At 45.6% G+C, this 24,171-nt stretch overlaps 1 protein-coding gene across 1 annotated transcript in view; it reads left to right on the top strand.

The window, feature by feature from the left end:
* Positions 1-24,171, top strand: part of DOCK2 (dedicator of cytokinesis 2) — a 400,926-nt gene that overhangs the window by 66,734 nt on the left and 310,021 nt on the right. The window lies entirely within an intron of this gene.

Genomic DNA, 24,171 nt, shown 5'->3' with positions numbered 1-24,171 from the left:
TCCCTTAAATTGGAGTGTACATTTCAATTTCTCAGACTTGTCAGTCAAATCTCAGGGGTGTTCGTCCAAGTTCAGGGTATACTTGTTAATTATTTGTAAACCAGTAGAGTCCAGGCTTTCTAAGAACTGAGTTTTTTGGAGTTCAATGATTCAGACTTTGTAATTACAGATTATGACAAGGATACCTCATTCGTCTTCCCAGTGAACATTTTTTTTTTGATCTATAAAAATATAAGCTTTCATCCATCATTATCTTCTTCTCCAGTTCTTCCTTAGTCTTATATATTTTACTGTTTCTCCTTCTCTTTCCCTCTTCCCTCCCTCCCTCCTTCCCTCCTTTCCCTATCATTTCCTTCTCTCTTCCCTCCCTTCCTTCTTATCTTTTTCCTGTCTTTTTTCTTTCCAGTCTACAAGAACAAAGTACTTTTGTTCAATTGCTTTCTTTTTCTCTGCCTCAAGGGATGGCATCTTGCAGAGATCCTAACTCTTGAGTATAAATTCAGTGCTGAATAGCATTTGGCTTCCTGAGGAGCAGAGTGATCTTTATTTCTTGCTGAATCCCCATTACTGACATTTGGTCAGAAGATGCCTCTAAGACAATATGGGCCTCATCTTGAACCCCTTTCTCATGAACAAACATGTAGGCTGATCTGCAAAAGAGGGCCCATGACCTCATACTAGGAGAAAGTCGGTTTGTGTCTTATTCATTGTAGAGTCCTATTCACAATGGTCTGCTCTCCAGTGGGACCTCAGGGCATCAGAAGTGACTGGGTATTTCCCTGTACTGGGGGAAATGTACTTGGACAACTAGAAAATAGAAAGCTCCGTGCTTTGAGATTCCTACGCCAGCTGGTAGGAAATAAGAACATAATTATTGCTTTTAGGCTTATTGCGTCTGCTATTGTGTTTCTGTTTCCTGTTATTCCTTTGTTCTTTCCCCCCATGTGCATAATTGCAGTGAATCTGGCTCCCATTATTTGTTCCCTGCATTTGTCTTTGCATGTACTGCGCATGAACGTTTGCAAGAGCAAGGACTCCGCTGTGTCGATAGGCAGGAACTGGGGGACATGGGAGGAAGAGATGTGATTGAGATGGTGGGGAATTTTTATTTCATTATTTTGCAGGGGAGAGGATTCAGTTTACTCTATACCCCTTCTTGCATCATGAGCTCCCGAGCCAGCATCTGGCTTGCTCATAGCTGTATAGAAAGCCGGCAGAACAGGTTCTAGTTTCTACCACAGGGAGGCAGTGGTGAAAATATGGGAAATTCCTAAATCGTGGGGAGTCTGTCTAGAAGATCCTGGGTGGCCATGCCTAAGGCCACCATCCACTAGGCTTCTGCAGGATGATCCCCTGGGGGGTACAAAGCGCAGTGAGAAACATTCAGAAAGAGCTGAAGTGATTGTCTTCCAGGCATTGAACTCTCTACAAAGCCCACTGCAGGGTCTTTAATCCTGAAGCTCGGTGCTGATCCTCAAGGCTTCTGAGGTTTTGGAGTGACAGGCGGCTGGAGCTACCTGTGCTTCCCTGCTCTGCAGTGGACACTGAGCAGCTCTCTGTCCAACTGGCCAGCATTCTGCGGGGATGGCTGGCAGAGCCTGGACCTGTAGGAGGCGGGGGTCTCTCTTCCTTCCTTGCTCCTTACAAATTCCAGTCCTGCCACAGGCTGGGACACAGGGGGCAGTGTGGCATAATGGTCACAGCACACTGTTTGTGCTGTGCCGACCTTGGATTGAGACATGTTTCTGTCCCCGTAAGTGCCTGGCTAAATGAGTGACCCAGCCTCTCTGAGCTTCGGTTTCCTCATCTGTAAGTGGGGATATGCCAGCTCCTGGTGTTTAGCTGATGGGCTGAGATTACATGCAGAGCACTCTAGGTGGCATCTGGCACCTGCTCCATATGTGTGATACATGTTTGCTAAGGTCTTGTTTTTGCCTAGGAGACAGCAGAGAGGCCTATTTCAAAAGCTCAGGCTTAAATTAGTAAGAGAGAGTGTTCCAGAATCTTGATGCTTGCTCAGCTGACTCACTGTGCATCTATCCTAAGCATGTCTTGCTGTTGGTTTTTGGAGGTTGAATCACTTTGGCCTGTTATCCATGCTTTTCAAGGACAGAAATGTGGGGACTTTGCTGGCCCTGTGAATTCACCTTGTTCTGCTGCTGGCCCCCTCAAATGGGCCCTGACCCTGCTGCTCTCCTGTCCCCTGGGGGTGTGGCCAGGCTTGGGGTGCTGCCCTGCTGGCTCTGCGTCCTGCCTTTTCTGCTCTCTTTACCGTCCCTCTTATTCGGTTCTTGCTGTATTCTCTTCTGTGTGGGGTCCCAATCATGGGTGTCTGCCTTTCGGATCCCTCCTTCTCCTCCTCACTCCATACCAGCTTTGCTTGGGAGAGTCTGGGTGCAACAGTGGTTAAGCACAGTTGTCTCCAGGGCTGGCTAATCCTGAATCCCACCACCACCACCACCATGGGGAATTCTTTCATCTGCCCAAAGCTCAGTTTCATCACAGGTAACAGGTATCACGTGAGTACGTGCCACACAGGGTTGCAGGGTAGCCTGAGTGGGTCCAGGGCATAAGGCTCATACACAGTGCCTGTCACAGACCAAGGGCTGTCCATGGTAGCAATTCTTACCTGCAGAACACAGTTCACATGCCATGGACAGGGATCTTCACAAAAATCCAATAGGACCTCATCTTTTTTTTTTTTTTTTAAAGAGAGAGTGAGAGAGGAGGGAGAGAGAGAGAGAGAGAGAGAATTTTAATATTTATTTTTTAGTTCTCGGCGGACACAACATCTTTGTTGGTATGTGGTGCTGAGGATCGAACCCGGGCCGCACGCATGCCAGGCGAGCGCGCTACCACTTGAGCCACATCCCCAGCCCAGGACCTCATCTTTTAATGTTATCTCCTACTAAGCCTCATTTGCTCCGCACAGCCACACTGAGTGACGTCTTTGCTGAGACTCAGGCTCCTCACACAAGGCCTTTGCTGCCTTCTCCAGTGTCTACTCGCCAGCCCTCTCCTCGGCCATGTCTGCTGTTTGGCTGTGCTATTTAAAATGGCAGCACCCACCCTCGGCCCTCCTGATCCCCTCTTCTCACTCTGCCTTTGGTCTGTCTTCTTCCTGTAGAATCAGCCATGGGTTATACTCTACCTACTGATTAGTTATGCCTTTATTCACCGCTCCCCTTCCCTGGCTAGGATGTCAGCCACAGGAGGACACGAATCTTTGACTGTTCTTTGCACTGCTGTATGCCAAGCACGGGGAACAGCATGTGGAACGTAGTAGGACTTGTTCAATATGAAACTGGACACCATTTCATAGATAAGAAAATTGAAGTTTAGATTCAGCCTCAGGCTCACACAGCAAAGAACTAGCTGAGCAAGATTTGTCCTCTGCGGGATCTGATGAAGCAGAGATTGAGAACTGGAGCTTTGGCTGGGCCATGCCAGTGGGCAGTCTGGTTGGCAAGGAGGAGGGCTGTCCTGAGAGAAGGCAGCTGGGACCAGAAAGGTCAGCTCCGTGGGCCTGACACTGCATGGGGTCAGGTGCTGGGTTACTTGTCCCCCCCTTGTAAGCACAGTAGGGATTCAGTTGAGAGGATGAGGGCTTGCAGAGGAGAGGTTAGGGAAGCGTCCCCACTACTGTGAGGAAGCTCTGCAGGAATCCCAACTCCCTGCTCAGTCCCAAGGAATGAATGAAGAGAAGCTGCCCTAGGGGAGGCGCAGGTGAGCATAGGTCCCTTGTTTAGAGAAAGACACTCTGCATTCTGCAAGGGGGCCATGGCATTGGAAGGGTCCTCCTCCTTCCCCCTACTCCCTGGGAGTCTAGGGCTGTTGTGGCTGCACAGTGCCATTGGCCTGAACTGGCTCTGCCACTCCATTAATGGAGGCTTTCTAGAGCAAGCTTCACAGCTCCAGGAACACCTGTCTGGCTCCCCTTCCCCTGGCCGAGTGCTGTTGCCTTTTCTTCATGTGCCTTTAGCATCATGGATGTGAAACCCGACACTGTTCTCTCTGCCTTTTTGGCTTGCATCTTGCTTTGCTCTGCTCACCTCCTGCCTCCCCTGCCTCCACTTATCCCTCCCCAGCTCTGTTTCCTCTGATGTGCATAGTATACACTAGCTCGCCTCCTGGTCCTGAATATGTTAGGCAGCGAGATTGTCTGAATGAAACTCAGGCGCGCCCAGTGCAGCCCGCAGCCTGAGGGAGTACAGAAGTCACTGCCTTTTTAAACAAGTATGAAATTAAGTCCGAGGTACTTGCCAGTGTGATTTGTTTTCATTGTTTATATATGAATAAATATTAAAATGCAGTCATCTGTTTATGCCGAGCATGGGGTGAAAGGCCTGTCACATTGCTATTCCGGTTTCTCCTGCATGTAATTTGTTTGCATGTTAATGCCATTTATTTCTGTGTAAGCCTCTGTTTTCGGGTTTGAATATAATTTCACTTTTCAATGACAGTAATGGCTCTGTAAACTGTACAATTGCAGTTAATGGAATTATTTTATGATAACATTAACTTGGCATCACATCAAAATGGAAGACAAAACAGTCACCAAAGGGATATTGTCAGACAGTGACTTCTCTGTAATTTATTGTCTACTTTATGAGCTGCTGCACTGCTGAGGGGAGCTAAGAGCCTGATTCTCATGAACATATGTGAAAGCACTTTATCAGCTGTTAAGTAAGTTGCTGTTATCTTAACACGAAATCATGAGTAGGCATGAACCATTGAGTTGTTCTCTTTCCAGTTGAAAGACTGGCAAACATTTACTGAGCACCTATTATGTGCTTGGCATATTGTTAAGTAGTGGGGACTCTAAGATTAGTAGGTCAGGTTCTATAAGTAGTGACAATGTGGTGGACAAGATAGGCCTCTAGCCATTAAGTTGCCTTCCCTAAGAATGAGCAGGACCCAGCAATAGATGCTTGGAAGTGGCTGTTAGGGGACACACAGGTCTGAATGACAAAGTTCACCTGGAGAGGGCCAGTGTGTTAGTCAGGGTTCTCTAGAGGAACAGAATCAACAGGAAGTATAATAATAAAAAGGGGATTTGTTAGATTGGCTTAAACGACCAAAATCTGGATAATCCACAATGGCCGTCTGCAGGCTGGAGAGCTAGAGGATCCAGTAGCTGCACAATCCAAGATGCTGAAGCCTCAGAATAAGAGGGACCAACGGTGCTACCCTAGTCTGAGACTGGAGGCTTCGGGAAACTCCATGGAGAATCACTGGCTTTGAAAGAATGAAGGAGCTGGAGTCTGATGTCCTCAGACGATCACAGCAGCAATTAAGAACCTGTTCAAGAAGAATCAAGGGCTGAGGCTGTAGCTCAGTGGCACTTGCCTCGCACATGTGAGGCACTGGTTTTGATCCTCAGCACCCATAAAAACAAATAAATAAAGATATTGTGTCCATCTACAACTAAAAAGATATTTAAAAAGAAGAAGAATTGAGCTTGCATCTGCTGCTGCTTCCCTGTTCTTCCAACTTTTATTCCATCCAAGTCTCCAGCCTACTGGACGGTACTGCCCGTGCTTAGGGAAGGTCTCCACTTTAGTTTGCTATCCCACCTGCCAGTCATTCCTAGACACACCCTCGGTGACATACCCATAAGTCTCTTAATCATCAGTATCTCTTAATCCATTCAAGTTGACAATTCAAATTAACCTTATAGTCAGTAATTCTTCTCAAAGAAGGTGATATTTTATTTTATTTTTTGAAAGGGAGAGGGAGAGAGAGAATTTTAATATCTATTTTTTAGTTTTCGGAGGACACAACATCTTTGTTTGTATGTGGTGCTGAGGATCGAACCCGGGCCACACGCATGCCAGGCGAGCGCGCTACCACTTGAGCCACATCCCCATCCCAAGAAGGTGATATTTTAAATGTTGAAGCAGCCATTGGGGGAAAAGGAAATCCCACATTCCAAATACATCAGACCTAGCAGAACTGGTGATTCTGCCTGCTCCTCTAGATCTGTTCTGCTAGGCCCCTTCTCTATGTGTGGCCCCCACCACTTCTCACTCCACCTCACCTCATACGCACAACAATTTTGCAAAGGACAGGTGTCATATGTCTATTCTACAGGAGAGGAAATGGAAGCCCAGGAAGGTACCAAACAAGACTCCAGGACACAGAGTTAGGCCTGGTCACGAGGGATCTGACACCTTAGGTTCTTTGTACCCTGCTGAGCCCACACGTGAATAGCATGTTTGTAAAGAGGAGTGGGGCTATGGTTTGGATAAGTGTCCCCCACAGGTCCCTGTGTTAAAGGCTTGGTCCCCAGCCTCTGGCATTATGGTAGGTGTGGAACTTTGTTTTTTTTTTTTTTTTTAGTTGTTAATGGACCTTTATTTAATTAATTTATTTATATTTGGTGCTGAGAATCGAACCCAGTGCCTCACACATGCTAGGCAGATGCTCTACCGCTGAGCCCCAGCCGCAGCCCAAGTATGGAACTTGTAGCTAAGAGGAGGAGCCTACTGGGAGGTCTTGAGGTCATCAAAGGTATGCCCCAGAAGGGGACCGTGGGACCCTATTTCCTTTCCTTCCTTTCTTTTGTTCCCTGGCTAGTTTTTCTCCTGCCATGATATGCACTCTTTACCCAAAATCAATGGGACCAATCAGTCATGGACCAAAATAACCCTTCTTTTTTTAATAAGTTGGTCATCTCAGGTGTCGGTTGTAGTGGCAGGAAGCCAACTGGCACTAGTGGCTGGTAGGTGAAGCTGCAGGGTGGCAAGCTGCAGGACGGGCATGGTGTGTCTGGATGTGGGGTTGGAGCTGGTCTTCCTCCTCTGTGCAGCAGGATTCGGGCTTAGGTGCCGCTCTTCAGCCTGAGCACACTCAGTGAGCCACCCCCGTGGTACACAAACGAATTCACCAAGATCAGGTAAAGATATTACCATTTATTAAATCCCAGATGAAGAAATTAAACTTTTTAAGCACTGGTAATAGCACATGGATAAAATTTATAAGTAAATAATATCTATTGAGAGAGCTGATTAAGTTTTATTTCTCACAGGAGCCGTCTGGAAACCACTGCTTTTGGCAGGGGGAGCCACCGATGTTCTAATGCGGGGAATTAACCTGATTAGGTTCTTGCTGTGGAAAGAGGAGGAAGTAGGAGTTAGCACACAGGAGAAGGCAGGAATAGGGAAAAAGCGGGTGGAAATCGAACCGAAAAGCGGGGGGTAGGGCTTGTGGGGAGCGTCATCCAGGCAGGTGGCTTGAGCGGAGATGGTCACAGTAGCACTGGAGAAGAGGAAGAAGTGGGGGGGGTGGCGGTGAGGAAAGCAAACTGCCTTCCTCTGCTCAGCACAGACGATGGCCCCCACCTAATGCGTGTGGGTCCCCTGCACCACACAAGCAGTTCGGGCGTCCTCAGATGTGATTCGGCCCCGACACTGCCTACCTGGAGATAGAATCAGGTCCCACAGGCTGAGGGCTCAATCCCCAAGACTGTCCCCAACCTCAGTCAAACATGAATGACAGTCGCACAAGGCCCTGGTTGTTTAAGTAGTGCTTCTGACCCAGTAGGCGTGAGTCAGGGTCCTCAAGTTCAAGTAGGTTGGGTAGCGGCCCTGGGAATTCAGAGAAACACGTCCTATGTCTGCTAGTTACCTAGGATCCACAAAGGGTACCAGGGGACACCAGATGAAGAGAAGGACAGGAGAGGCATGTGCGAGGGGCGGAGATCTGTGCCCTGTCCTGAGGCCACCCTCCAGGAGCCTCCGTGTTCAGCCATTCAGGGGCTCTCTGAACCCTGTCCTTCAGGGTTTATGGACGCTTCATTTCCCAGACATGATCAATTACAGCACTGGCCATTGGTGAGAGATGCAATCTTTCTAGGCGCTCGCCTCCCTGGAGATTGCTGGTGGGGCTCAAAATCCCAACCCTGGAATCCTACCTGGTCTTCCCAGTGACCAGCTCCCGTGAAGCCTGCCAGTCACCAGCCATCTCATTAGCATACGAAAACCTCTTCTCACTTTAGGAATTCCAGGAACTTTAGGAGTAATGTGCTAGGAAGCAGGGACGAAGACCAAGCTCCACTGTACCATATCACGTAAGGGTTCAGAGATGGTGGGGTACCAGGACTAACTGAATGCGGTGGTGGACTGGGAGGCCCCGTCAGCCCATCTGTCACTGAACTTTCTGGACCCTTTGACATAGCATTGCAGAGCAGCCCGGTGAGTATAAAGGAGATGCATGTTTCCTTGGTTTATTTGGTCTGCAGCATGAAAAGTTTGAGATGTTGATTGGCAAAGCCTAATAGAAATGTACATCGGAGTTTGGGAGAGTGAAGAATGGAAATCGAGTTTCTGTGGAAATTGATCCAAAGAGTCTTTTGAAGCTGTCATGCAAGCTGAGCAACACTGTGAAACTCAGGGGGAAGTCCAGGGGATTAGCCCATTGAAAGGATGGCCAGGGAAGAGCCCCAGTGCAGGCAGGTCAGGGACTCAGGGCAGGAGTAAGAGGGACTGGAATTCCAGGAGCGGCAGAGAAAGCATTCCAAAAGGAGCATTGGCAATGTTGGTCATGGGAGGTCAGGTCTGAGAGCTGATTGGAGGCATGACATTTTGCAATGAGGAGGTCACTGTTGACTAGCTAACCCTTTCCTAAAGTTTAGCATCTGCATTAGTCTGTTTTCTTTTACTATAATAAAATACCTGATGCTGGATGTCTTTATTAAACAAGATGCTTATTGAGCTCAGTCTGGAGCTTCCATACATGGTGTCAGCATGAGCTCAGCTCTGGCAAAGGCCTCCTGGTGGATGGCAGCACAATGGCAGATGTGTGTGCACAAGAGGAGAAATCATGTCACCAGGCAAGGAAGCCAGAGTGGCCAACCTTGTTCTTCTATAACAACCTCTTATGAGAGTCACTCCAGGAATCCCATGAGAACCATCTTCCTGCCATCCTAGGGCAATGTCCTCAATGACCTACCTCTCCCACCAGGCCCACCTCTTAAAGGTTGCCCAGCACCTCCCAAAACCACCACTCTGAGGGCCAGGTTCCAGCACATGAGCCCTTGGGGTTCACACTCAAACCACATCCAAGCTGTTAACGCTGTCTTTCCTGGTACCCAGCTTCAGGCCATTGGAGTGTGCAGAGGCCTGGGGCTGAAGTGCAGCTGGTCTTCTCTGGAGCACAAGGGAATCCTGTGCCTCTGGCTTGTCTTCTCCTTGCACAATCCCAGGCTGCCTGCTTGACACTGGGCAAACTTCCATTCTCTGCTCAGAGCAGAGTGTGAGACACGGGTCCTGCCTGCTTCCATTGTCCTTTACATGGCTTAATTTCACAGACAAGACTGTGCTCTAGGCAGTTAAGGGAGCAGACAGGACCTAGGTATGCATTCTTGAAGGTGGGAACTGTGATCACTTCCCTTCCTCCTTACCTCCTCGCTAGAAGGCTGGGAGCTGGCGTGCTGGCCATATCCTTGCCGAGCACAAAATGGGCTTTTCCTATCAGATGCTGAGGATCATAGCTCCTTAGAAAATGACTGGGGTGGGAGAGTCATCTACCCAGTAAGTATGTAGATTTAGGAAATGTGTTTGCAAATCCCTTGTAATGAAGCATGCAGATGCCGGGTAAGAGGGTCCTGGCTTGCCAGCAGGGTGAAACTCACCAAGCTAACACAATCGTCAGGGATGACAACAGAATTAGCATGACTACATGCACTCTGTGATCCACTTCCAAGGCTCCCGAGGCAGGCGACACCCTGAAGGAGAATTTGTTTCCTTAATAGGAAAGAACAGACGGCTCAGTTGTTGGCTGGCTGCGTGTTTGTGTCTTTGGGTGGGAAAAAAATGGAGAAGATCTAGATCTTAGTTGCGAGGTGCAGAAGTGCATCTGGCAACTGTCCTTCAACTCTCTAAACCTGTCCTCCACCGCCCGCATCTGCTCTCCTGATAGCTGCTGCAGAGATGCTGATTGCGCCCCCTCACTCATTCTCTATTAGTGGTCAATCCTGCATTTGGCCAAACTCAGGATGGGACCCTGTCATGTGTAAGAGTGAGGGAGTCTCTACCTCATGCTAGGAGAGACAGAAAAGAAAAATAAACAAATAGAGCAAGTAGTTGCAAACTGTGATAAACGCTATTGAGGGAAATAAGCAAATTCAGCTGTCCTAAAGGGGGATCCCTTCCAGGACCCCCACCAGTACTCAAATCCAAAGATGCTTGAATCCCTACCTAAAATGGCAAAGTTGAACATAATCTAGCCATATCCTGTGAGCTTTAAGTCACATTAGATTACATATCTAATACAACCTAAATGGTGCATTAGATATGTATTAAGTGTTACACTGTATTGCTTAGGGAACAACGACCAGAAAAAAAGTCTACTCATTCAATTCAGATCCAGTTTATATATGTATATATACATATTTTTTCTGTTTGAGATTGTTGAGTCTGTAGATGCAGAAATGGGGGAATGGAGGGCCAATAGCAGTTGAGATGGATGGTCAGCACAGTAGCATAGAGGAGGCTCCAGCCCAGAATACCTGGGTTTGCATCCCAGTGTCTCTGACCTTGCAAGGAACTTAACTTCGCACTTTAGTGTCCTTGTCTCACGTGGGGATAGACTGCGGGTGTTATACTGAGTGAGAGTCCTGAATAAGAGCTGTTTAGACTGGGAGGTGGAGGGTGCAGCCATGGGAGGGTTGGGAGGAGGAGTTTCAGGGAAGAAAAGAATGAGCAAGCGCTCTTGGTAAAGAACAAGTGGGAATGGTTTTACACAATCAGAATGCTGGGTGGCTGATGGAGGTGGGCAAAGGGGAGAAGAGGAGAAAGAGGTCTCCAGGGGCTGGTCAGAGCCTACCTTGCAGGAGGATGCCGAGTGTGTTGCAAAGGCTGGTGTTCAACCAAATGCTCATGTGTCAGCTACCTGCTGTAATGCTCAGGGAGTAAAAAAAAGGTGTGTGTCATGCACCACGTGTGACTCAAAACCCCCTCAGTCCTCTGAGGCTCTCCAGGTAAGATACACGTGACATAATCTGTGCATTCTTTCATTAGGTTGGGGGATAGACAGAGCCTGTGCCTCCTCAAGCCGCTGGAGATCCCTGAATCTCTTCTTGCCGTCTCTCAGCTCTGCTGAATGTAGTTGTCTAACACTCACATTTACTGTTTTGTTTTTTTTTTAACAACCATTAATTCTTTGGCCACCTAGATTTTGGATTGTGGTTTTGGACAGATGTTTTTCTTAAAAAGTTTATGATTATGATTTTCAATTATCTACTAATAATGGGTCTAAAGATCCATATTATCCAAAGTAGCAGATGCTTCCAGAGCCATTAGAGGTGATCATTAACACGCACTGTGCAGACTGCGTTGGTTGTGGGTATACATTTCCTCAAAAGAATGGTTTCCTAAGGTCCAGTTTTCTGGACTAAATGGTCTTAATTATTATTTTCTGATGTCCTACTAAAGGTGCATTCTTGGTGGGGTGTGAATCTTCATGTCTTGAGGTCTACCAGGGTCGGAAAAAATGCAGAGGTTTCCCGTGATTAGATGCACTTTGTGTTAAGCCTTAGGTGATTCATACTATTGTGCCAGAAATTCAAAGCATCCTAAACAGGAGGAGCCACAGCATTTTACAGTGCTGTCCCTGTCCCCCATTTGATACCTGTTCCTGCCTTGGCCTCTGCAATGTGGAGCCCTCTTCTCAGTCTCCATTCTTCCCAGATGCCCTCTTCGGAGGTCCTTAGTCTCAGGCTGGCCTTTGCCTCTTGTCACTCAGCTCTCAGTCCCAAACTGCTTCCCCAGTTGCCACCTGTGGGTGGAGAATGCAAAGCCAGCAGGTTCTGACCCCAGGTTCCAGGCCCAAGCACCATCATTTCCTTTTCTCTCCTCTTTTAGTATCTCAAAGGCCATTCAGAGTCAGAACCAAACTCACAATGCCCCTCACAGGGACCCACACTCCACCACCTTGCAAAGAAGAGGAAGAGGGACTTGTCCTTGACACCTCATTTTCTCTGATTCCCCATATGCATCTATTCTTGTCCCCCCTGGCCCCAAGCCCATATCTACAGAGATGCTTGGATTTACTAAATAGAAAAGTATAACACCTGTAAATATGGAACGTTCCATGTCTCCCTTTCTAATCCTAATTCTTTCTCTCTCCTACTTCACTGGCTAGGATTCTAGGTAATTTTGAATAGAAATGATGAAACAAGCCTGGAACCGTGACTCACACCTGCAATCCCAGAAACTTGGGAGGCTGAGGCAGGAGGATCACAAGTTCAAGGCCAACCTCAACAACATAGTGAGACCCTGTCTCAAAAAAAAAAAAAAAAAAAAGGGAGGGGGGCTGGTGGGGTAGCTCAGTGTTAAAGCATCATTTGGTTCAATCCCCAGTACAAAAAAAAACAAAACAAGAAAAAGAAATGAATGAAATCGTGTAACACCTTGTACCTTTGATATTTATTGTAGATGTTTCCATCAGTTGAAGAAAGTCCCTTAGTAATTTGATGCTGATGTTCATTATGAAGAGATGATAGATTTTCAATGTGATAATTGATGTTCTGAATTTATTTATTCCATCTTGACTGTTCCTCCTCCTTGTAGTTTTGTCCCCCCATCCTCTACTTTTTTTTGAATCGTTTTCAATTTTCTTCTTCACTTTTTCACTTTATGAGTTTGAAAGTTACATTTTATATTTATTTGGATTAGTGGCTACCTAGATATTTTGTCATACATATTTAATGTAATAAGATTTAAAGATAATATTTTTTTACATTTCCCTTGAATAATAAAAGGATCACTTTCCTCTTAAATACTGTGCTAATATTATAAAGTTTAACTTTAAAGAAAATAACTCCACAGATTAGATATTGTTTTAAATAGTCAGTATTTGTTTATATATTTTCACTAACAAAAGTGCTTCAATGCTACTATATGCTACTACTACTTAAAAAATAGTTAAGATGCTAAATTTGATGTTATATGGTTTTTAACCACAATAAAAAAATTAGAAGTTCATCTTTTCTCTTTTTACCTTAGACCTTTCATTTGTTTTCCTTCTTCTTGAAGTAAATATTTTAGAATTAAGTTTAGTAAATTCTGCAGTAAAGTCTCTCAGTCACTCTGATTTTATCCTAAGATATGAAAGGACGTTTTCATAGTCATAAAATTATAGGTCTGCTTCTCATTTGTCTATTTGTTGGTTCACTGATCTTTGCTGTTTCTTGTCAGGCCTAGCTGACAATCGTACCATTGTATCTTTCTAGGAGTGGTATTTCTTCCTGTCTGGCAGCATAATTTCTTCATCTTTGATGTTTTGTGGTTCCCCTTGATGTATTTAGGGATGGTATCTCTGATACAAATTAGTTTTCCTAGATCTGGAGTTTTGTGTGCTTAATACCAATTCCAAATAAATTCCCATTCTTTTAAAATATTTTCATTTTCTCCATGTAGTCTATTATCTGTCTGAAATGTCATCCAATACATATAAGCCTTCATTATATTCTCCAGGTTTCAAACTTTTCATCTTATCCATCTTTTTTTTTGATTTGGGGGGATTCATTTTGGCTAATTTCTTTGAACCTATTTTTCATTTCATTCATTTTTCTTTTTAGCTATGTCTAATATGCTGTTTAAATCATTGAGTTTTTAATTTTGATAATTATAAATTTTCAGAACTTCATTTAGTTCCTTTTCAAAACTACTTTATCATTTTTTAAATTTTTTATTTCTTGATTATATTTTCAAGCACTATTTTGGGATTTTGAAATATATTAATTATGTTGATCTTATCTTCTTGGTTGTAGAATTGCAATAGGAAGCATTTGTGGGTCTGAATCTGCTGTATCTGTTTTAGAGCTTTGCTTCCTTTGCTTTTCTTGGTTTTGTTATTATTTTAATGCTGGTTGTCCAACCCAGGGCCTCATGCTAGGTAAGTGCTCTACCCCCGAGCTACATCTGCAGCCCATATTTTTTAAAGCCAATTTTCCTTGATCAGTTGGTAACTGTGTATTTGTGTGTGCGTGTGTATGTGTATGTCTTGAATTAAATTTTTATTTACCTCCAAAGAAAATCAGAGTTTCTGCCTTTCACTTGAAGGCAGAATAAAGCAGAGATCTATTTAAGTTAATTTTTCTGCATGTCGATGCAGCAAAGAACATGACTTTGGAAAAACAAATAAACAAACAAACAAAACAAAGTGCAGGAGAAGACTGGCTTGTGGCTATGCATTCCCAGTGCAGATGTGTCCACATTCCCCACCCAGTACTAAGGACATTTGTGTAATGAGTCTACCCCTCAACTACCCTTACAAAGAAGGGGTGGCAAACCCAGAAGCCAGCTTAATGCTAGGGTCTCCAGGAAGCAGGGCTCACTCTTTTTGTCCTTCAGTAGACATCAACATGGAAGTCTCAGGACGCTAGGCTTCGGCAGATGCCTTTGAGGAAAGTTGGCTTTACTGTTCATCAGTACCACAGTCTGACTCGGTGTTGTCTGTCTCACGTGGATTCTTACTATCTTGACAATTCAGTGATTGGTTTTTAAACCCATCTTTGGTAGCTCTTCAATGGAGAGGTTTCCCAGGGTTCTTGTTCATCATGCTGTTAGAAATGAAGGTCTTCAGATCTTATTCTGTTCTTCAGGGCCACGCACCTGCTGTTCCTGCGGCCTGGACCACCCTTCCCTCTCCCCTTTTCTCCACTTTTCTCTTCCTCACCTTTCCTGTGTCATTTCAAGTGTCACTTCTTCGGGGAACCTACCCTTTTATTTTATGGCTAGGTCAAGTCTCTATTTTATGTTTTTATTGCCCACAAAATTTGTCCTTGAAGTACATGTCACAGTTGCTGTTTTATATGTTTGGGGGTCCACTTTTACTTCTCTTTATAGCACATTGATCAGCACACAGTAGGTGTCCAACAAATTTTTGTTGAATAATTAATAATACTGTTGTTGAATAATACTCTTAAGGAAACCCCAAGCACAACTACTTAGCCAAGTCAAAGCTGCCCTGTCCTGGAATTTAGAGTCCACTATTGTTGGTTTTTTCTTTCCTTCATCCCTTATAGGTGAGGTGACTCGACTGCTCAGCTCATTTGGCTTCAGGCCGGCTATGCACCACTGGGTCAGCAGGGTCTGATGACTGAACCGCAGTCCATGATTTTAAAGCTCACCTGCTTGGGAGAGAATCCCTCTTCTTTTTTCAGAATTTCCTCCTCTGATGTGATTTAATATGAAATCTAGTACCTCCCCCAATGCAGCAAAATTAGAATGTGGCCTCTCCTAAATCCTAGAAGTCAACACAAGGACCTGGCCCTGGCATGTCCTGGAGCCTGTGTCTGCTGCCTACAGTGCATGCTCAGCTTTTCTGAGCCTGGGCTTTGGCCACCCCCACACCCTGTCCACTTGGGAAGGCATCTGTGGGGCATCTGCGGGGCAGGTGGAATGTATCCTGGGGCTAGCTCAGAGATAATCTCAGGGCCTGCAAACCCAATGATGATAAGCAGCTTGTCACATGTGGGCATTTCTCCACTTTAAAGACTTGCTCTTTCAGCCCACAGTATTTTTTCCTCCTTATGTTCAGAGGCGACACCATCCATATCTGTCCTGTGCAAACCGCCATTGAATCTTGGTTCCTCTTTTTAAGCATCTGAGTAAATAATGCAAGTTTCTATGTCAAAATGAATTGACCTATTTGCCTAGTGGTGGGGGTTTGGCTTTTAGCTATCCAGTGCTTATCTGATGCATATTTACATATTTATAGCACCCTGCACTATAAATCCAATGATGAATTGGACAACCTCAGGCCTAGTCTTCATGGACTATTTGGTATAGTTGGGAAGAGAGTCACTGAGCAGATGATCATGTGGTTAAGGCGAGGGGAGGTGTTAGCGATGAGCCTCAGAGCAGGTAGTAAGGTCAACTCCTAGGGGGCCAGGGAGCTTTTCTGGGAGAGTGCCATCTAAGCCCTGTCCTGAACTATGGGGTGTTGGCTTGTGAGGAGGAGGGGTAGTAGGTGAAAATAAAGCCACAGAGAGTTCCCTGACAGAGGGAGCATGACCCAGGTGAACTGCAAAAAGGCCAGAGTGGCTGGCATGCAGAGGCCCAGGGACAGAGTGGCTGGAGATCACCTAGAGATGCAAGAAGGGACAGACCTTGAAGAGCCTTGAATGTGGGGCCATGGCAAGTGGCCACGGTCTTCAGGGCAATGAGGAGCTGCTACAGGATTGTAAATGGAAAATTTGATGATCACAATTGTGTTTCTGTAGAAAATGGATTGTCAGGGGATGGGCACGAGAGAGGGGAGATTGATTCAGAACCTTAAAGGTGACAGGCAATGGAAGTTTGGGTGACAGCGGAGGTCCTGAAGCAGGGGAGGAGAAAGTGGCTTTGAGAGAGTGAATTAATGGGCTCCATAACTGAATGACATTTGCACTCTTCAAGATCCATTCCTTCTTACTCCAAGCTCTGAATTGGGTGCCTCTGGGTCTATATGCTCTGCTTGGAAATTCTGGAGTGTGATGTGTCCCATCTTGGTTCTTCTTCTTTTTTTTTTTTTTTTTTTTTTTTTTTTGGTACTAAGGATTGAACTTGCAGATGCCATCTTGGCTCCTTGACAGTAAAGCCAGTTGGAATCCTGAAGGATTTAGGTTATAGTGTTACTTAGTGGTAGAGCCCATGCCTTGCCCTAGGTTAGATCCCCTGTACCATGCATATATACCATGCCTGTGTGTACACTCACACACACACACACACACACACACACACACACACACTCCTGAAGACTTATCTCAATGTTAAGTAGTTAAGTGGAGATGGGAGAACTGGAGATTAGAGTTGAATGACCTACTGGAGATCACAATTTTGACTATTGCTGGCTCTGGTCTAGAGCTCAGCCCTGCAGCTCAGACTATCCTGGTCTGCTACATTGTCCTCTGCCATGGGCTCCTCTGGCCCTCTGCCCTCCAGCTTTCTCTACAGAGGTCTCCAGTGATGGAAAGCCAAGGGTGTTTGAATTCAGTGCCTTCTTGGATATTCCCAGATTTCAAAACAAAGAGTTTTATGGCACAGGTATTTTAGAAACTGGCACCATTAGGAAAGAAAATGTTAAAAATTCTATTTACACACACCAAATGTCAGGGCTCCCAGTGGAACAGAGCAGGAAGCCTGGGGTTAATTATCCTCCTCAGAAACCCTGGACTCAAAGGACAAAGTTCAGGTGCTCTTGGCATGACCACAGTTTAGAATAATAATAACTTGACATTCTTAGGCAATTGTCTCTCTAGCTGCAGTCTATGCAGGAAACCAGGAGGGAGATGAGAATGAGCATCTCTACTCCATACTGGAGAGGGAAGCTGCCTCCTGGGATGTGGCCTTGTGATGGGTCTCCTTTTAGCCTGGTTTCCTGGGTGAGAATGAGAGGACACAGGACAGGCTATGGAGAGGATTGTCCTGATATGGGCTGAAGGGAGAGATGCACTCACCCCCAAGAGCAGACCTTGCTTTAAAAAATTAAATATAACATTCATTTGTTAAAAAAAATCAGAAGATAACATAAAATTGTCTAATGGGACTCTCGCACACAGTCCCTTTTCCAAGGGAATTTTCTATCATCAACTTAATACATAGATTGCCAGATTTTACAATTTGTGTGTGTATGTATATAATCATTCTGCAACTTTATTTTTTGCTATCATTTATCATGGAAACCTCCTGGGTTATTAAAGAACTAGAGGATGAAATGAAAGAGATACAATGAAAACCCAGTTTCTTCTTGGCACCCAAATTTTTCAACAGAGTATTCCATACAAAAAAATCTAGAAAGGACTCCAATAGATATTTACTCTCCTTTTAAGTGGTCAATGCAATTTGTTTTTCTCTTAACAGAAGCATGGAGGGGTATGTGCATGTGTTTTTATCCTTAGGAACATTGTTTTGAGAACATTCAATTTCTAATTATATCAGAGAAAGAAAGCCCCAAATGCTATTTTTCATGCTAATGGAGAAATTTACTTAGGCACAGAATTATGCTACTTGGGTCCTTTAGCCAAATGACAGAAAGTCTGCAGCTCTCAGTGGAATGAAGGATGGCACGGGGCGCCCGTCACACTCAATTCATAACGAAGAGTTCTCTCTGAGGCTTTGCCTACGTCTTATTACCTACTTACTGTGAATTTATTACATAGGGTCGCCATAATTTAAAAGTAAAGTGGATGTTTTAGATGGATTTTCTTTCCTCTCTTCCATATTGCTAACTTCTAGTTTTTTTTTTTTTTTTTTAATTCAGGTGGTTTAGGCATCCACCTGAGGCAGTTTTTCTTCTGTGATTACGTTAATTTTTATGCCTTTATTCGAGACAGTTTTCAAAGCAGGATTCCCCTCATGATGCAGAATTTGTTTTCTTTCCCCTCAACCACAAATCCTTCTTCCCCAGGATTATTTACAGCAGGAAGAAAGACTCTAGTGAAAATTCTTTGCAGTTTGCCCTAAGGGCTGGTCACTCCTTAAATGTCACCCTCTGAAAAAGTAACAGCTCAGTACAAACCCTTTTGTCATTGACAGAGGACTGGCTCCTGTCTGGGCCCTGCCTACTGCCCACTGGGGGTGTTCAATGAAATACCACCAAGCAAGGCTCTCCGGCCACAGGGGCTGCTTGACTGGCAACATTAAGGTCATCCTAAGCCTCCTTTACTGCTTCCCTTCCAGATAGAGCTTCCCTACTTTGTCTTCCGACAAAATAACTCCTCACATTTAAATTTTGTTATCCTTTCAAAAAAATCTTCTCTGGCCTTTGTTGATCAAGAAAGCTAAGCACAACCTCATTACACCAAAATTTCACATCTCCATCTGCAACTTCTATTTCAGGTTCATAAACCTTGGCACAGGGGAAGGGGTGGGGGGGACAGTGGGTGACAGTGACCATACAGGGAAGAGGCAGATCAGACAGGGACCCTCTTCTCAAGCCTTTTCTAGCCCTATCACTATGACAGAAATATACCTGCTGACCACACTGCAGGGTTTCTCTCTATAAGCAGGATCAGTAAGCACAAGAATGATTTTCAGACAGACTCGGCCACTGGTTCTGCTACAAATTATGCTCAGTGCCAGGTGAAGAGAGAGAGAGAGAGAGAGAGAGAGAGAGAGAGAGAGATTAGAGAGAGGAGCAATGGGAGAGAAAGACAGGAAGTGCGCTTGACTTCTTGGCTCTGGTCTTGAAGTATTGTGACTTTCCCAAGGTAATCACTCTTCTTAAACCAGGAACAGCTCAGTGGTTCTTTTTGTAAGTCAGTAATGTACACCTTCTCAAATAAAGCAAATGCTTGGCTCCTGGGTGGGAACATCAGCCCAGTCACCTTGGATTTAGAGCTTGAGTAAGGAAAGGTTCCAACCAGTCAGCCAGCTTCCCTCTGTCCTCCCCTGGACACCCAGTGCTGCCCATCCCCCACCTGCTCCAGCTCCTAGCTGGCTGCCACTGAACCCTCTCCCCAGGAGGGGATGCTGCTTAGTGGTTAAGGGGAGAAGGTGGGAGGCAGAGACACTCATGACCTGAACTTCTGGTTCTGCCATTTATGAGTTGAGTGACTTTGGACAAATGATGCCATCTAACTGTACCTCTGAGTCCTTATTCACTTCATGGTAATAACACCTACATGATGGGGTTGTAGTACGGATCAAAGAAATAAATATGGACGCAGCACTCAGAATAGTAAATGCTTAATAATAGCAGCTGTTGGCAGCAGTTGTCTTAGTGGAAAAGGTAGTAATAGTAATTGCTCATATCATCCTTGAGATCTATGGGTGCCTTAACATGAGCCCATGCCAATGCATTCTGGATTCCTAGGACTTTTCTGTGCAGCCACATTGAGGCTGCTGAGATTCGCTTACTCAGTGGTTTTCCATCTGCTGACAGGTGTTTGTAACTCACTTTCGATATTCCAGGCCCGTCGATGGACAGAGGGACATTATGATAGAGATAGCCTCGTTCCCTGTGTGCTTGGAGTTGACACTCTGATGGAGAAAGCAGTCCAGAGGTTTTAGTCAGCTTTCTCACTGCTGTGACCAAAAGACCCAATCAGAACAATTAGAGGAGGAAAAGTCTATCTGGTGCTCAGGTTTCAGAGGTCTCAGTTCATAGCAGCCAGCTCCTTTCCTTGGGGTTTGAGATAAGGCTAAATATCATGGCTGGAGGGTGTGGCCGGGGAAAGCAACTCAAGACATCACACCAGGAAGCAGAGAGAGATCTCTGCTCAACAAAGACAAAATATATACTCCAAAGGCATGCCCCAGAGCCCACCTCCTCCAGCTACACCCTACCCACCTACAGTCACCACGCAGCTGATCCCTTTTCAGGGAATTAATGCACTTATCAGATTAAGGCTTTCAAACCAATCATTTCATCCTAAACCTTTCTGCATTGTTTCACACGTGAGTTTTTGGGGGACACATATCTAAACCATAACAAAGTTATTGCTGAAGATGAAGTTTTGTGATAGGGATGTCTTGGCCTCCATGATGGTCTGAATTGAAGGAGTGTGCAGTGTGTATCGGTCACCTGAGGGAATTTACTAGGTAGGTGGCCTCCCTTCTGTGGTATCCACTGAGTACGTGGCATCCCATTTTGGGGCACGAAGGGGTTGCAAAGTAACAAAGTGGTGTGCTGGGAACTGAATACTTTGCTCAGTTCTAGAAAAGATCCTGGAATCATTTAAAACAGATTTTTCATTTTAAAAAGTTTTCAATTAATTTGGTCTCGCTCCCAGGCTCCTGTGAAACGAGTCAAGTGCATATCTCTCCAAGAGCAAATTTAGGCAAAGATGGGACTGGGTGAGAGAGGCAGAGGGGGCTGGGCCGAGGGCTGAGGCTGCAGGGCACCTCCCGGGGCTGCTGGGGAGGGAGGAAGGAGGCAGGGTGGACAAGCTGTGGTGGTGGTGGCAGGGGGGGGCATTGCAGCAGGGTGGTGGCAGGGGGGGCATTGCATTCCTCTAAAGATCTCCTCTTTAAACTGTATTTTCTCTTTTGCATATGCAAAGTATAGGTGCTAGCCCCCGTGGAAAGGGCCAGTCCATGTGGATGGAGAACTAGCACAGCGCCTGACCCTTGGCAGTGCTTGGCCATGATGTCTACCTGTTCTGATTCTGTTTCATCTGCATGCAGTAATCAATGATCCACTCGTGGGCTCGCCCCTCGCTGGATGGCACATGCTAAGTTCTCACTAGGTGGTGGTCTTTGTGAAGATGCCCATCTCTCTCCCTGGGGCTTCTATGGCTCAGGAACCAAAACTGTGATGTATTCAGAAGAGAAATTGCAGGTGATGTAAGCATAGCCTACATGTATTGGGTTGCTGTCTGCATGGGCTAGACACTGTGCCAATCGCTTTACATGGCATTTATGGGGTGAGTGTCCCTAATCCAAAAGTCTGAAATCTGGAGTGCTCCAAAATCGGAAACTTTTTGAATGTCATGGCTCCACAAGTGGAAAATTCCACACCGTGAAACTTTGTCTTATGAGCAGAATTACCAAAAGTGTCAGATAAAGTGACCTTCAGTATATTTGTATAGGATACCTATGAGCCTCATAAATGAGTTTCCTATTTGGGCTCCGGTCCTGTCACTAAGATTATGTAAAAAGTGTAAAAATCCCAAAATCCAGGAAAAAAATCCCAAGCTGAAACACCTCTGATCCCATTTTTGGATGAGTGGCGCTCTACTTACATTTGATTTTTGGAAAAACTACAGGGAAGGCATCATTTTACTCATTGAGGAAACTGACCCTTAAAGAGATTATGTTTTAGCCAAGGTTTGCTCCCCGCACTCTCCCCGTATGTGGCAAGGCAGGATTTGGAATCCAGAGAGTCTAAGTTTCTATTTTACCTCCAAGAGGCAAGACAACAGCCTGAGGGATGCCTGTAAGGGTCACTTAGAGGAGTTGGCTGTGACTGTGATTTAGAAAACAAAATGGGGCCCACCTCGCCTCTGGATACTACAGTGAACCTGCCAGCGTGCCTCACAGCCCGAGTAGCTTTGGTTGGATTCCTCTCCCTTGGGCTGCGGGCTCAGGTTGGCTATCTCAGTTTTAGGCCAAGGCTCAAAGTACTTACACGAAGCAGGTGGAAGAGAGCACCGTGTGCACCATATGGGGCTGCGTTTGCATTGGGCAAGTGCTCAGCTGGGTACTGTGTCTCCTTAATGAATCACCTGTGGCTGAGCCTGACTGTATTTATCCCAGCCCTGGGAGCCTGGCTGTAATGGGGCTCTCGGCCCCAGAACAGCGCCTTGCAGGTTGTTTCAGTTTTCCTTGTGGACAGGGCCTTGGAGCCCTTCCATAATTTGTTCCCTGGCAGAATCAGCTGGATTGTTGAGTACCTTTCTAAGTGTTCTAGGCTAGAAAACAATGTTTCTCTCCTGAAGCTGTAACAGAGACCAGGTGCTAAAAAAGGACCCTGGAGCAGCATCTGTGCCCTTGACTTCAAGGCCACATTTAAAGTGCTGCAAATAGATGAGGCTGTATTTGTCTTTGCAAGCTTCTCAGGAGGCCCTGGAATGCCCAGTTGCCCCCATCTCAGCGGGCTGTTTCTTCCATATAATCTCAAACCCCTGTGTGTTTCTTGCCTTAGCCATTTACTACTCAAAATATCCCTTCTATTTATTTACTCTCAGATTAGAGCATTTGCCACGATGATCACTTCTAGGCTTCGCAGTTGTGTTAGTTTGCTTTTCAATTCTGTGACCAAAATACCCGACATGAACAATTTTAAAAAGGAAAGATTTATTTTGGCCCATGGTTTCTGAGGTCTGTGCCCATGATCAGCTGGCTCCATTGCTGGCTTCACCCCTGGCTCAGGTGAAGCAGAGCATCATGGCGGAAGGGCGTGGTGGAGGAAAGAAACACAGTGGGAAACAGGACAGGGAGCCAAGGACAGGAGATCCCCTTCCCAGGCACACCCTCAGTGACCTACACCTTCTAACCAGGTCCCCCCTCCTGCAGTCTCCACTGCCTTCAGTGGTCAGTCAGCCATCAGTGGATTAATCCCCGGTGGGGTCAGAGCCCTCAGGATCCAACAGAAGCGTAGAAGGAGAAGAATGCTGAGTTCCAGTCCAAGCTATCCCCTAGGGACAGTCTAAGCGAATCCCATCTCTCTTGTGGATGAAAACAAAATTCAATTTAGTTTGAAATCAATGGAGAGTGTTGGCCTACTCTTTAATAGAGTCTGAGGTCCTCTCTTCCTTCCCACCTTAATCAAATATTTAAAAGATGGCAATGCCAAGTCACTTCCCCGCTCTGGTCCTCTGACTCTCCAACTGTCCAATGAGAGCATGGACAAAGTACTCTCTGGACTTCTTGAGAGCTCTTGGTTTCAAACTCCACCCCAGGAAGCAGCAGGAAGAAATTTGTTCCACTCCATGCAGTTCTGACTAGAGGAGGGCTGCAGAGAAACCAACCAGCACTAGTTTAATTAGAGTGCAGTTTGTTGTAAGGAAACTGTGCAGCTCATAAAAGCCAAAAAGTGGTCATCAGATACCGCATGAGTGGGAACCACAGCAGTCCCTGAACATGAGCCCTGGAGATCTACCACTGAGATGACTCCCAACAGCCCGTTATTATGTTTCTCTGTTAAAAATGACGACTTACAGAAAGAAAGAGAACTACCAAAAAGCCATTCAGTTGATGGGTGGATGGGGCTGTCTTTTAGCAGAAAAGTGTCACTAGTGACCATCCCTGTTGGTGGGGCAGGCAGTTCCCATGAAGATTACCTGGTCATAATGGACTCTACCACACACACCAGTATACCAAGGAGGATGCCCACTGGCATCTCGATACTGGGGCAGCCAAGTCTGGGTGTCAAATACTGATGGGAGGCAGTGGTCAGGCTCAGTACTAAGACCAGTAACTTAGTGGATGCATTATGATATAGTCTATTAAATGTTTCAGGTAGCTGCAGTAGGGGAAAGAGTAGCAGTTTTCAAAGCAAAATTCTGGAGAGATGGACTATCCGTTGGCTAGAGAAAGTAGTTGTGGGGAAGCCAACATGACCACATTGAATTAAGATCCAGTCTTCTTCTGTGCTTGATCAAGGTTAGAATGGGACTGTGGTCCCATTTTTCCACTGAGATGATGTATTAGTTTGTTTTCTGCTACTACAATGAAATACCCAAGGCCCGGCAATTTTATAAAGAAAATAGGTGTATTGAGCTCATAGTTCTGGAGGGTC

Source organism: Spermophilus citellus (assembly GCF_964194105.1).
Source record: "Spermophilus citellus genome assembly, chromosome: 1".
Classification (NCBI taxonomy): Eukaryota; Metazoa; Chordata; class Mammalia; order Rodentia; family Sciuridae; genus Spermophilus; species Spermophilus citellus.
This window is presented reverse-complemented; position numbering and strand designations above follow the sequence as displayed.